Raw genomic sequence first — 15482 nt, 5'->3', positions numbered from 1 at the left:
TTTGGTTCCCTTCTGCACAGTATGTCCTTAGTTGTTTGGATGTATCTTATTAGGGAAAGTGCCCATTTCAGTTAGTGCTGGACCTTTCTGCAACTTGAACTCGATCAAGAGTAGCGTCACTGGTAGATGCAGCAATTCTCAAAGGTGCCAGACAAAATATGGTGTCCCCTTTTTAAAATTACTCTTCCAAAATAAGATAGATTAATATTACTTTGGCTTCAGAAAAAGAAAAGAAAAAACTTTTGACCTCTACGAAGTCTATGAATCAACACTACAGCTGATGTGTCGCTTCTTATTATTCATGTACTTCTAATGTCTGTACCATCCATGTGAGTTTTTTTTTTTTTTTTTTTTCTCTGAGCAGGGAGACTCTCATGCAAAATTCAACAGTGAAGTAACAGAGTGTATTGTATCGGGAAGGTAAAGTGGGTGTTCCTTCACTACAAATGATAGAAAATGATGTTACAAATGGCAAACTGTGTACAGGAAGTGTGCTTCACCGAGAGCTGGAAATTCTATATTTAGAGAGTCACAATGGCAACATGGGAATAAGTTTGTTATTGTTTTATTTCACTCTCTGAAGCCAATTCAACAGCTTCTCCCTTGCAGAAAACGTCCTAAGCACTTTTTATTCAACAACTAATACCACTCCTCAAAGAGCTCAGCACAGCCACACACAATGTCATTGTTGGATACACATCATGTTTAGGGACAACTGCACTGCAATCATTCAGTTGACCCTCTTTAGCATGAGCTCTGTTGTACATACAGAATGGAGTATACAATAAAGTATCCTTTCTTGACCAATTCATTAAATAGATTCAAACCTGAAATCTCCCCAAGTAAGCAGAAGACTGAATGTAAATAAGCAGATTCAGTTATCTGTGATTCGAATGTACCAGTAAATATATTCAGAACTAGTGAAGTTAAACTTGACTTATCAGTTAGAAAAAGTGGAATCTTATTTTAATTTTTAATTACAGCAATATAGCTTTAAGGTTTTCTTAATGTTCTCATCATCAATGCATCTGTAAAAGAGTATGTTAAAGTTTTTTCCATAGCTATGTTCTGTATGCAGTTCATATCTGCAACTTTGCAAAATTTGTACATTTTCTCAATACTGTATCCTGACACATCTATATTGTTTCAGTCGGTAGTTAATCAGTATGATTGGTTGAGCTCTGGCTACAATGAGAATCACTGTTGAAGGCTGCACATTAAACCAGAAGAGCTTTTCAAACCAGAGGAGCTTTTCCAGATCAACAGGGACACAAGTGGAAATTGAGCTTCAAGGCATTCAAGACGGAAACAGGAGACACTTCTTCACAGAGAGAGTCCTCACAATCTGGAACAAACTCCCCAGCGATGTGGTTGAAACTGAAAATTTGGGAACATTTAAAAATAGTACTGTATAGTATCCTTGGATCACTCAGTTATTAATGGACACCAAACGAGCACGATGGGTCGAATGACCTCCTCTCGTTTGTAAACTTTCTTATGTTCTTATGTTCTAATGGAAAAGGGTCTCTACATACTTACAACTGTGCAAGGGGAAATTACAAAATATAGACTGAAAATGCCTTGCTATGCAAGTAAGAATATAAAGTACTACAAAAACAAATTATACTAAAATAAATGAAAACCCTGACTGCACACTGCTAGTGTCCAATCTGAGTGTAAGTGAAGATCTTTTGAATGTCTAGCATGATGATAAACCTCGTCACAGGGCAAAACCCCATTCTTAACAAAGGGTTAAGGTTCTAAAATCTAAGTTCTGTAAAAGTTGGCAGTTGTCATTAAAAAAAAGAAAATAAAAAAAATACCTGAGGAGTTGTTGGTGAAAGGGGGTTAGGAGGGGGGCAGGGAATTCATTGTACAAGCAAGCACAGCAATTCTTAAAAGGTAATACTCTCGAATTCTTATCTATTTTTAGCCTCAGTGTCACACTTTAGGCTGTGGTGACTCAGAGTTAAAGTGAAAAGACAAGTATTTTTAGTTCCAGCATGTCAAACAAAAAGCCATGAAAATTGCAACGCATGGGCAATGGTATCTGTCTATTGCATGAAGTACACAGGCAATAACTGTCCATCTCAGGGACACATCCTCTCATGTTCCAGCCTCTTCGTTCTCCACAAGCACACAAGCTCAGGCGAATGCTGCTCAGATCTGATACAGGGCTCCTCTGGTGTTTGTTAAGGATATTAGTCTTCCTTCTTCCAATAAAACGTGCAAGGATATGCTGTCTGATATTTTTTGCTGCACTTCCTGTTGACTCTTTCTAGTACTCAGCCTAAATGGCAGGACTGAGATCAGGAAATTGACCACACAGGGAAAGCAGAACAGAAAGGGGTATTGAAAAGGCTGTATTTCAATTAGATTTCGGTAAACAAAAACAAAGAGGAAGAAACATATAAATATCTTATGGAACATGAAATGAATCATCCTGTGTCTAAGATATGTAGGCCAGTTCAATAGCTCCACTAGCCAAAATGCATTCACTGTGCACAGGAACAGAACTTTCTGGAGGGCTAAAGTGAACATTAAGATATTCCAGCTCTCTTTTGTTTGCTTTTCTATGAATCAGGGCATTTTAGGAACTTGTCTTCATTATGATATTTTAAGGATTCCTAATTTATCAATTATAGTCTACATAAAAACATAAGTTATGTACTGCAAACACAAAGTAAAAAAGGCAGGAAAAATGTGGTACATGAATGTGAAGTAGTGAAGGTGGGTTTTCAGACATTTTGAAAGGCAGCCGATGGTGACTGAAAAGCCAACAGCTACACTTAGGTCCATAAATATTTGGATACTGACACACTTGTCATTATTTTGGCTCTGTACACCACCACAATGGATTTGAAAGGAAACAATCAAGATGTGCTTTCATTTTTAATTTGAGGGTAGCTACATCCAAATTGGGTGAATGGTGTAGGAATTACACCCATTTTAATATGTGGAACCCCCCCCCCCATTTTAGGGGCTTAAAAGTATTTGGACAAACTAACATAATCATGAATTAAATTGTGAGTTTCAATACTTGGTTGCAAATCCTTTGCAGTCAATGACTGCTTGAAGTCTGGAACCCATAGACATCAACAGATGCTGGGTTTCTTCCATGGTGATGCTCTGCCAGGCCTGCACTGCAGCTGTCTTTAGTTCCTGCTTGTTCTTGGGGTGTTTTGCCTTCAGTTTTGCCTTCAGCAAGTGAAATGCTGCTCAACTGGATTGACTTGGCCATTGCAGAACATTCCACTTCTTCACCTTAAAAAAGTCTTGGGTTGCTTTCGCAGTATGCTTCAGGTCATTGTCCATCTGCACTGTGAAGCGCCGTCCAGTGAGTTTTGAAGCATTTGGCTGAATCTGAGCAGATAATATAGCCCTAACACTTCAGAATTCATCCTGCTGCTTTTGTCAGCAGTCACATTATCAACAAATACAAGGGAATCAGTTCCCTTGGCAGCCATACATGCCCATGCCATAACATGCTTCACAGATGAGGTGGTATGCTTTAGATCATGAGCAGGTCCTTCCCTTCTCCATACTCTTCTCTCCCCATCATTCTGGTACAAGTTGATCTTTGTCTCATCTGTCCATAATGTTGTCCTAGAACTGTACAGGGTTCTTTAGATGTTTTTTGGCAAACTCTAATCTGGTCTTCCTGTTTCCTGTTTACGTCTTGTGGTAAACCCTCTGTATTTACTGTGGTGAAGTCTGCAATGGCCATGTCAATCACCTGACCTGAATCCAATTGAGCATGCATTTCACTTGCTGAAGTCAAAACTGAAGGCAAAATGCCCAAAGAACAAGCAGGAACTAAAGACAGCTGCAGTGCAGGCCTGGCAGAGCATCACCAGGGAAGAACCCAGCATCAGGTGATGTCTATGGGTTCCAGACTTCAGGCAGTCATTGAAACTCACAATTTAATTCATGATTATGTCAGTTTGTCCAAATACTTTTGAGCCCCTAAAATTGGGGGGGACCACATATATAAATGGGTGTAATTCCTACACCATTCACCCAATTTGGATGTAACTACCCTCAAATTAAATATGAAAGTCTACACTTAAAGGACATATTGATTGTTTCCTTTCAAATCCATTGTGGTGGCATATAGAGCCAAAATGATGACAATTGTGTCCCTGTCAGGAGGAATTATGTGCATGTTATTTCTTCTTTTTAATTAAAATTATAATCACAAAACCTATTGAACAATGAAGTTCCAATAAAGCCTTTAAAAATCAAACATTTATCAGTTCAGATTCTCTTCACAAGCTGTCCACATTTCAAGTTCTTCAGGACCAAAGCCAGCCCAATTCTTTCATATAACCTCAGGAAGGTCAGAGAAAAATAGCAAAAATGTAGTTGTATCGATGCAGAAAATGTTCTGGGGCACGCTCCATCATTGGATATTCCCTTTAGGGTATTTGTAGAGAAAGCCCTGTTTTGAAGGGAGTAGAGAACCTGCTAGGTTTGTGTGTGTTTGTGTGTGGGTATATAACATTTATGGTGATCTGTACTCTTTTCGTTTAGAGAAGCATCCTGATATGGAGCAGTGTATGCTGCTTGAACAGTAAGTGGGAACAAAACTAAATTGTTTCAAATCAATAAATCAAGAACTGTACCAGAACACACAGACCGCAGCAAATACGGCTGGCTCAGAGTTCTCTACATTGATTGTCCTGTTGGACTGTTATTGTCCAATACCCCTGAATACATTAGCAAGTTAACTGTGTGTCAGTGAATGTTATTGTCAGACCCAAAACCTCTTGGCATTTTTCCAGTTACCTATAAACCAAGTCCAATTCAACTAGCCTGATTTTAGAACTCTGAACCTTACAAATATGTTAAACAATCCAAGTTAATTAGGAGCCCATGTGATGATAGCAATAGGGATAGTGGTTAGGGCTCTGGACTCCTGAGTAGAGGGCCATGGGTTCAATCCCTGCTATGATCAAACTCACACTGCTGTAGTACCCTTGAGCAAAGGTACTTTACCTAGATTAAACTAATAAAAATCCAGCTAAATAAATGGGTTATTGTATGTAAAAATAATGTCCTAGATAAGGGCATCTGCTAAGAAATATAAATATTTTAGTGGTTACTTTCCCCAACCCCTTTTGATTAGCCCAATCTCCATCATTCTTGGTCCTTCAGACTCAGCCAAACTCTTGTGTATACAATATGTAGTTAACAGGTTCTAGTTTATCCCAAACAACAGCAGCAGCAGCAGCAACAGCAACTACACTCAAAAGACAGAATTCTTAATTGATGCAGAAGTGCCCAACACGGAGCACTACAATATTTAGGACACAAATCCATTATGCCACATGCCTACCTGACCATCTTCAGAGAAAGACTCCCCTAACTGAGTGCACACTGTAACTCAAACACCCTCTGATTCCCTTCCATGCTGCTCGTGAAGGTTACCCTTTGATTACTAATGCCTTAGAGCAGCCGACCAACATAATTATCATTGTTACCTTAGCAGCTGTTTCATTATCATCCACTATTATGGTTTTCTGAGTACTGTTAGATCTTTGCCATTACCCATTTCTGTGAAGAACTTTTGTTTGCAGTTGTTTTAAGTGTTACCTCATGTGATGAGCCTAATTTTGATCCCTTGTTCAGGGAAACACTAAGCCCAGTTAGGTATAAAGTCTCAATGAATAGGTCAAGCAGCACAAATGTGGCACAGAAAACTTTGAAATTCTGCAAATCAACCAGCTTCAGTCAGTTGCAGTGTGTGTAAACAGGACCCAATAGTATATTAACATACTCAATAGCTCTTCTTACTAAAGAATATATGGCTTTATGCTACAGCTGTAACTTCTTTACCCAAATTGAATAGGTGAAAACTGGCAACATCATAAACAGAGACAATTACTTCTACAGTCCCACCAACTATTGAGGGAAACAAAAATGACAAAAAACAACCCTCCTTGGGGCTCTCTTCCAGAGAAGCTTGTGACTCAAATGCTAAAGAAATGCTGTGTGCAATTTACTGCCTGCAGAAAAGTGATGAAAAAACAACTTGGAAGTTTTGGGATTTGGTTGGAGCTACATTTTCATCAGGTTGTTTCCTTCACCCATTTTAGCCTCTACTTGGAGCAATTACCATACCTGTTGTGGTCCAAGAACTGTAATACAGAATGAGGAGTTAAAATCTTGTGTTTTAGAGGCATGCAATTTTCTCAATTATGAGAGACTATTTCTTGTTAATTTAACTTCCTCCTTAAAATATAAAGTAAAGTATTTTAAGTATTTCTGCATTACTTTGTATGTATTGAACCAAAACTAAGCTCTTTTCAATATAAAATATTAAAGTATTTAGTATTAAGCATTAAAGTATTTAGAGACAACAATGAATAGTAACAATTTGTCCAAGTTAAGAAAAGGAAATAGTTAAACATACACATTACAGATTATATAAATACTACAGTATTGACAAAGTCACATTGGAAATATAAGTTGATATGCACTTCCTGTTGTACTTAATAAAACCTGTCCCAGTTTCTGACGTTACTTCTTACAGGAAATCTCTACTGCTTGCTTTGAGTGTAGGTACTTTATTTGGATGCACAAAAACTGGAAATCAAAATCATTTTTAGATTTTAGTTTTTTGCTACAGTGGAAAGTAACAAACTTTACCTGTTAAAAATGAATTTGAAAGTACTGACAGATTAGACTACACCTAAACTTACCTAATTACTAAAATATATTTTGCGATCTGTATAGAAAAAAAAGATAAGACCAGCAGTACTTCCTTCTAAGCAGTAAGCCACCAGATGTAGCACAGCTAAGCAGTCAGTGTTTGGGGTTGTCTGCTGCAGCCGTCACTGATGCATATTAAAGTTGTAGAAGTACAATACACTTATGACCACATCTGTCAGTGCAACACCAAAACTGTTGTGTTAGATGTAAACAGAAATATAAAACTCATACTTTTGCATATAAAATGCAGGACTCTTCTACTGTACTCTCAGTAATTAATTCAAGTTTATTCATGCAACATCCATTGTGCATGCAAACCATTACTTTGTGCACATCTAAAGTTTCACTGATGTGTTTACTAAAATAAATCAATAATCAGTTATATAATAGACCTAATTAAATTAATCCTGAATTGTAGCCAAAACAAGTTTTTTCCTTTTAAAATGCACCTGAGTTCATGATTTTTTACTAGGCGGTGTCCAAAGTCAGCCATGTGTGTCTAATTAAATGTTAATCAATATAAAGTTATTTTTCTGAATGACTGAATATGCAAGGAAAGACTCAAAAATCAAAACAAATCTGATATTTTCTTAAGTTTACCAATGGCGTTCAACTTATCTTACATTAAATTTTGTAACTACAAAACTCTGAAAGTAAAATAAACACAATCTATATGTAGATCACTAAAACATGATTAAAAATTTAAAAAATCCACTATGAAAAACAAAACTTACTATCATTCGATTGATCCTTTACTTTCATACTGTTCAGTGATTGAATGTGGCAGAATATGGATCTCAGATAATTAAAGGAAATATAAATCAGACCACTTCAGTTTGTACAATTTTTTAATTACAAAACTTAATTTGACCCTAAAAAAAATCTATTTAAAGATGAAAGACGACATTTTTCCATAGGAACAATGGTTGCTTTCTTTATCAAACCAACTTAGGGTTTCAAGAAAACCTCTCTCTCCCCTTGAAGGAAGAAGCCAGGGTGAAAGCTGACAAATAGCCCAGTCCTCGGAAACGCACTTTCGAATCCATGGAAGCCATCGTCATTAGTTTTATTAGATTAAAAATATATCTATAGTAGATAACAGGCATGGCATACAGTAAAGCAACCCTACTTTTATCATGTGTTTCTCCAGTTACCAAATTCACCCAATTTTAGATAAAAAGAAGCAACTGTTAAGATTCTTTCATAACATTTCTCAACAGTAACAATTCCTCCTTGTCTGCTCTATCTTGACCCACCAAACAGTGAAGTTATGAAACAATTGTTTGTGAAGCAAATACCTTCCTTTGACTTTTTCAATATTGAAATATATGTCCCTAAACAAGAAACATCCATTTACTTGCAGAGTGTACCTTCTGCGACGAACCTTTCAACATTTAACTGGGCCAAATCGAATAGCCATTTTGAAGCTGACCTACATTGATAAAATACTTGTTAACATACTGGGGCTTTATAGGTCTTCCTGAAATTTTGCTTCCCTTTATATAATAATAAATACACCACTGAAAACACTTTTGGGTTGCTCCAGCTGCTTTCTTAAACTAGATTAAACCATTGAGTCATTGTTTATTGTTTACCTTATTAAATTAAACAAAGACATACACCTTTACACAAAAGACAATCTATTCACAAAAGTCTGTGGTGGCATATCTGTTAGAAGAGTGTTGCAGGAAACAAGGTTAATGTACATTTCATAACATGTACTCCTAGCTGATTAAAGATTTGGAAGACATATCTTCTACATAAATTTGCTAGCCTGGAGATCTGTCGATGTGGGTACAGTGTGTCACAGAGCCTGAGCGCATGTGGATAGAGGGGTATTGTCCTCTTCACAGTCTTCTGCTGGGGAGGAGGGGACGTGGGGGTGTGACTGCATTACACTGCATCACAAGGTGGATTTTGTTTCATAATGCCTGTACAGTATTTAAGACTGGACTGCTTTAAAAGAGAAAGGCTTAAGATAAATATACAGTCTGGGACAATTTGTGATTGTGCCAAAAATAGCCTCAGTCTAGCAGAAGCAGCACAGGAAGCGGCTCCAGTAAAAAACATATCAGGCAATTGGGTCGGGGTAACGTTTCAGAGGGGCCATGTCGACACAATAATACAGCCACCCTTCCCGAAATCAAAAACCCATCAAGTGAGGATCCATTGACAGTATAATTATTTAATTTATATTTATTCCAATTGAACAACAGATCTTTATATTCTGCTGTCAATCAGGCTTCCACAAAGGTAACTGTGCATTTAGAATAATTCTCTGGCACTATGCGTCACCATTTTTATGTTAAACAAATCAAGACATACTCATACGAATGTAAACAGCCCAGGTTTTCACTCACCTCATACAGTAATACTACTACACAGTAATACAGCTATTAAAAAAATAAATTAACATCTGTACATCTAGTGAATTTCAAACATAACTCAACACATAGCCTACACCAGGCTGCATTGAGGCCAGTCTTAAAGGAAGAACATATTGTTTGGATGTATGTGGACTGGTTAAACCAGCATATCGAAACACAACATTCCAGTACAGTCACCAGTCCAGATAAGAATAGTTTTTATCTATACATCAAATCAGTGCAAAAATCTTCTTTTTGCAACATACAACAAGTGTATGTTGATGGATCAAAGAGTGGTCAGTCTGATCATAAATGGATTTAGGCAATGCTAATATTTTTGTTTATTTTTTCCCAGAGAAAGGTCTCGGATGCGATTTTTCCCCCTTACCTGGAATGATTATATTCAAGATATAATGCTCCTGAAAATATTCCATAATCTAGAACCAGTAAGATAGTCAATGGCATAATATAAAACAGTATGGGAACGCAGCTCTGTATCAGTCACACGACCACGGACACAACTCTAAAATACTCCTATAATGGACTCACATAATTTGATAATTCAATACTTTATTCCTGTCCAGCTGTCCTCTTTCACAGAAATACATATTTTACCAGAGGATCCCATAGTGTAGAAAAGAATCATTGCCTGAGTGGCCCAACCCAAAGAAACACTGCAGTTGATTAACAGTTTGCCAACTGGATCTTCCCTCAACTACTTTCATTGCTGTTTTTAAAACCCATGATCTCATTTTTAATTGAAATGCAGTACCGAGTTAAAGAAGCCAGCATCCTTTTCTATAATGTCTGGCCTTTTGCCATATTAATTCTTGTAAACTCTTTGAAACTATGTGACTGATCGTGAGTAACCAAAATACTTCCTGACATGAGAAATTGTGCTGGGATGTTAAAATAAGGTTTTGAAACACACTGAACACAGTATTCTGTGAGTAATCCTAATACAATCTATGGTTCAAATGTATATATGCACACACATGTACTAAGGCTAGAATTAGTTGTTGTAGTACAAACACAATTCTAAATTCCTAAATTCTGAATGTAATGATTATGAATAAGATTTTATTAAGGATATCCTTATCCTTGGTCTCCTTTACAGCTCTACAGGATTCGTGTTGGTCTATGATACCACATGCTACAACTGTCAGGGAGCAGGGCTGTTGTTGTTAGCAGGATATTAACTACATCTCACACCTGTACTGTAAAACCACTCATGTTTCTATACATCTGATACCACTATACAATTATTAAAGTACAATGTACTGACTGACTTGTAATAACAGTGGTTCTCATTACATATTTTGCCATTTAAATAAATTAAGTTCCTGAAAATCTCTCGTCTTCATTCTTTAGAAGGTATGCAGTCCAAACAAATGTAAGGACAATTCCTTGATTAACAACCTCAGAAAATTGTAAATTGCTACATAAAAACATTTTTTAAAGAAGCACATCATGTTTACTGCATTTGAAATACAAGATGAATCTTGTTTAAAAAGATTTTCTTCCCCATACTGACTCATAGGCACCCTGCTTTAGCAAGTACTTTTTTTGTTGTTGTTGTTGTTTTTTTACAATGAAGTGGTTCATTACTGTACATCATACATTTTCACCTTAGAAAAATATGCCAGTTACTGTTTGGTTGACAAACACCTGGAACCAAACTTTTTTAAGGCAACTGTAAAGCAATAAACATAACAAATACATGTTTAAAGTATATAATTCAGAAAAAGCAACTGTTAATTATCTTCAAAATCCAAAAGAACATTTGGATCCAGTCCCTTTATTCCAGAAGATTTAACCGTTTTGTGTGCTTCATCACATTGGGCGTGCTGAAACCAATGTTTGTATTGCACTTATTTTCTTGAATGAAAACATATTCTTGTTGTAGAGTAAAATATATATATTTTGAAGTTCAACTGATTTCAAATCATCTTCATAGTAAGTAGAATATGATTATTTCTAAAATGACATTTTAAAAATACAAATGAATAACAAATAATAGATTAATTCACTGTAGATGTATCAATGAAAAAGAAAAGTGGCTTAACTAGTCTAAATGTACACCTTCAGTGCAGAAAATGCGACTGAAAACACTCATGGAAACAGCATGTTAGATTCCAAAGTAATAAAGACATAATACAGTTGTTATTTTGTATGACGGCTCTGATTAGCCAGACTGATAAACAAATATTTTACAAAAGTAATACAACAACTCCATTTTTGGTTATTTTTCTATATCTGGAACCTTTTGAAATATGATATACTTAAAAAAAAAAAGTTTTTACAGTATTTGCCTTTGGAAAAGCTTTTCTTCCTTACTGGATTAGTCCACACTCATGTGAGAGACCACCAATCCCAAACTTTGAGTTTAAATCCTTATTCTCCTTTCATTTCTTGTTTTTCATTACTTTTCAAACAATGGTTGAGCATAAATCCTTTTTAGAACTTTGTGATCATGATTTTAATGTCACAATTGTCTGTTTGGAGAGAATGATTATCACTTACTTAAAAGAAAACAATGAATATAGTTATTCCATATCTTAATGAAAAGAATCACAAAAATAAAACTATTATTAATTAGCTGTCCTCACAATATCCATCAAGTGATATATTTGCTAAAGAGTAAAGGGTGGCTAATGGCTTTAATTTCACTTCTAAACTGAAAGTCAAATTCTATCCGTTCCATATCCTGCTTTTTATAACAGGGACAAAATAGTGCCCGAGAGGAAATATCGTGGTTGATCATTTTTATGCAAATATTCTTACTTTTTGTTGTTTATTCACACTGGACACTGCTTTTTCTGGAATGTTTACTTTGCTTTGAAATGGCAATACAGCGGACAAGTTACAGCTGCTTTAAACTGAATTTCCTCCTTTTGATATTTCTCTCCGCCCACTATACATTTTTGGCTCAAAGCCATGTTTTCACTCCCTTTTTTTTTTTAATTATTACTTTTTAATTCATTTTGGTTTTATTACATTTTCTGATACCATAAAAAAAGAGAGAGAACTGTGCATTTACAACAATGGCAAAATAAGACTTGGAATAAATACCCTCTACAGTTGAGAATTAAAATACAAATTACAGACAATTTGTTATATTGGGGTTAATGTTCTGTAAACCAGATGAAAATGGATGTCTGTCCTACACCACACTACTTTATACAAGAGAAAACTGCACCATGGCAGGGAATATAATTAATTTGGGACTGAGATCTTTGACTTTTCTTCATATGTTTACCAGTAGGCTATATGTATATATACACACACATACTGCGCTAATAAGTAAGAGACTGCTTTATAAAGTGTAGGTCAATGCTCACAGGTTAATGCAAACATGAAAACATACAAACTCAGAATACACATCAGATGATGAGCATTACATCATCTTCTTTTTAAATAAAATAATTAATGAAAGCCCAACCCTACTTTTAAATTAACTTTATTCTCGACGCAATTGGCTGAAAAAAACCACACACAATATTTGTTTGTCACCTATTTAATTAAAACTGTAAACATACATATAAAGAAGTAATACTGATTAAGTATAGGCCTACATCTTTGAAACATTATCATAACCACAAAGTCTAATCCGCAAAAAGCAGTATAATTATGCAGCATTGTGTTTACGCCCACTTCAAACATTGGCTTAATGACTTACAACTTTTGTAGTACTTAGCGACTTCATCCTGCTGATGTTACTAATAAAGAAGTCAAACAACTAAACTGCCTGAGTAATAAAGAGAAGATTTTCACAAGAAAACATACATCAAGTTTAGGTGTGATTTTTCAGATATGGATTTTGCAAATCCTGAACAATATTTTAGAATATTTCAATTTAAATTGTAAATTCTGTTTTTCACTACGGTATAAATAATACATGTTTTTTTTTTACAACTACATCTTTCAGTTAATGGATCTACGTAAAACATTTAATGTATTGTATTTTAGTATACTGAAGAGATTTTTCTTCATTGACATTTACTTTCTAAATAAATACATGTCAGGAATCTTCTTAAGAAATGTAAGAATTTTGTTTTAGAAAGCTTACTATGGCAGAACTTAGATCTTAACAAAAAGTATAAAATTTCCATCTCCTTAAAAAAGTGTAAGGAAATGTTGTGGCGCATTAAATACAAAAGAATCAATGTATGCTTTTTTTAACAAATAATTACACTCTTAAAATATTCAGTATTATATAGGTTGACCAAAGTATTTGAAAGAAAATAACCTTGATGATGTGTCAAATTATAATTAATACATTTTATTCAAAGATATACTTTAACTATTCTGATTATGTCTCAGTCAGTATCTACTTAATTTATGGGACATGAAAAGGGAAGTGCCCACAATGCAGAAACAAGTTTACATGAACTGTTATGTATCTAGGTAGGCACTTCCACTACCACTAATACTACTCACACTATTTTTCAGAATGATAGTGAAAAACATCAAAACTATCTAGAGTGTGGAATTCTAAAACTTAGACAACAATGATTCAAAGTTCCCTGATTAATACATAAGGATACAAAAATGAAAAAATGAAAAGATAACTGAACTGAACTGAACTGGGAAAACACTGTTGTTTTAAGTACATGAGCATTAAGAAAAAAAAAAAGTGATTATATAACTCAAAATGTTTTCCACTGCTGGTAGCAAAATGTGCCCTTGATCTGCACACAGGGTAATAATATGTCAATAGTATACAGGGTAGATTTACCCCTGTCAATTTCTACAAACTTAGCAATGAGTTTGTAGACAATTCTCAAACATTGTATTCAGCATCTGATAGCCCTAAATAACCCCCCCCCACCACCACCTAAAAAAAAAACCCTACTCAACCTATTTCCTGTTCTCATTTCAGTAGCAAATAAAATCACTGCTATGGCTATAGCATATGTATTTGTCACAGTGATCTTCACATTTTAGTAGGTTATTAAACCTAATTAAGGCAGATTTGTATTTAATATAAAATAATAAATATTGACTAATATTTAGCAGGAAACAATACTTGGAAGTTTTAAAAATGAAAAACAAAGTAAACACACTCCCACTAAATGATTAAAATACAAAGACATTTACATTTGTAGAGATCAATTTCATAGCATGTAATATGTTAAAATAGTTTTGTGCATTGTTATTTTAAAAATACATAACATACAAAACATACTGGTTTTGAGCCAAAGCTATTCAGCTGTAAACCATGATGAAAAAAAAAGAATATTCACTCATCAGGCAAAACTGTGTCAACCTGAGGAAATAAATCCTTCATGTAGGTGTAGTTCCAGAAAAGGCCACAGAAATGTCATACTGCCTATATCTATCGATTATATATATATATATATATATATATATATATATATATATATATATATATATATATATATATATATATATATATATATATATAAAAACTTTAGATCTATATGGCTAGATACAGAGAAATGGGGATTGCAGGTATACAACCAGCAACACATCTAGAATAGATAATCTTCCATAGATAATCTGCAAAAACCATAATAAATAACACATTTACCAAATTAATTATCCACCACTTTAACTTGATTATAATCACCTATCTTTTCAATACTTTTTCTATTTAAATTCACTAGTTTATACAGAAATGCAACAGAAAGTTTAAGGTATAAAAATGTGTAATGTAAAACATTTTTCATTGCAACACAGTAGAAATCCATAATTTTACAGATTAAGTCAACTGGCAAACCTTCCCTCTAGTAAGAGTTAAAAGAAAACTTTGAGCTTAATCTTTGACTACACAATTCATAAAAAGAGTTAACTCTTTTAATATGATGTTCTCTTACTATTATTAACCTTTACGTATGTTCAAATGTACGCTCCCATAAAATAAGTACAAATAGTGCTTGTAATAATACATCCAATTTCACAAATTCTTGCAGTTTCCATGGCTAAACTACTTTACTGAATATAGCCTAGCAGTTAAAGAACCAGAGACATTTTTGTCAGGTTTCTGAGGTAGTTTGTTGTTCCATTCTGGATGTATTAGAGGAAAGTGGAAGTGCTACAAAACTGATGAGACAATTTATAGAACCAAAACATGCTCAAATTAACAGATACAACACATCTTCAACTCATTTAGTTCTGTAAGTAATTAAAAAGTAAAATTGCCTCCAACAAGTGCTATAGGTCAGAAAAGGGTAGTAGGTAACATTGTGCTTTTAAGTTGTACCAAAGCCTTGAAAGTCAACTGAAAGTTCCAGGTAAGTATTTCCTCACCCCCTCAATACCAACCTAACAGGTAAAGAAAATCCTTACTATGAGATTAATTGATTTTGTATTGCTAACTTAAACTGTAGTCTTAGCATTCTAAATGATAATCACATAATATATAAAATGATTTGTGAC

The 15482-nt window shown here is 34.6% G+C and overlaps 1 protein-coding gene across 2 annotated transcripts in view; it reads right to left on the bottom strand.

Moving 5' to 3' along the window:
• gnal2 (guanine nucleotide binding protein (G protein), alpha activating activity polypeptide, olfactory type 2) overlaps positions 1-15482 on the bottom strand; it is a 128549-nt gene that overhangs the window by 71064 nt on the left and 42003 nt on the right. The gene's annotated exons all lie outside the window — the stretch shown is intronic.

This window comes from Amia ocellicauda, chromosome 2 (assembly GCF_036373705.1).
Source record: "Amia ocellicauda isolate fAmiCal2 chromosome 2, fAmiCal2.hap1, whole genome shotgun sequence".
NCBI lineage: Eukaryota > Metazoa > Chordata > Actinopteri > Amiiformes > Amiidae > Amia > Amia ocellicauda.
The sequence above is the reverse complement of the archived record's forward strand: the minus strand, read 5'-3'. Positions and strand labels throughout refer to the sequence as shown.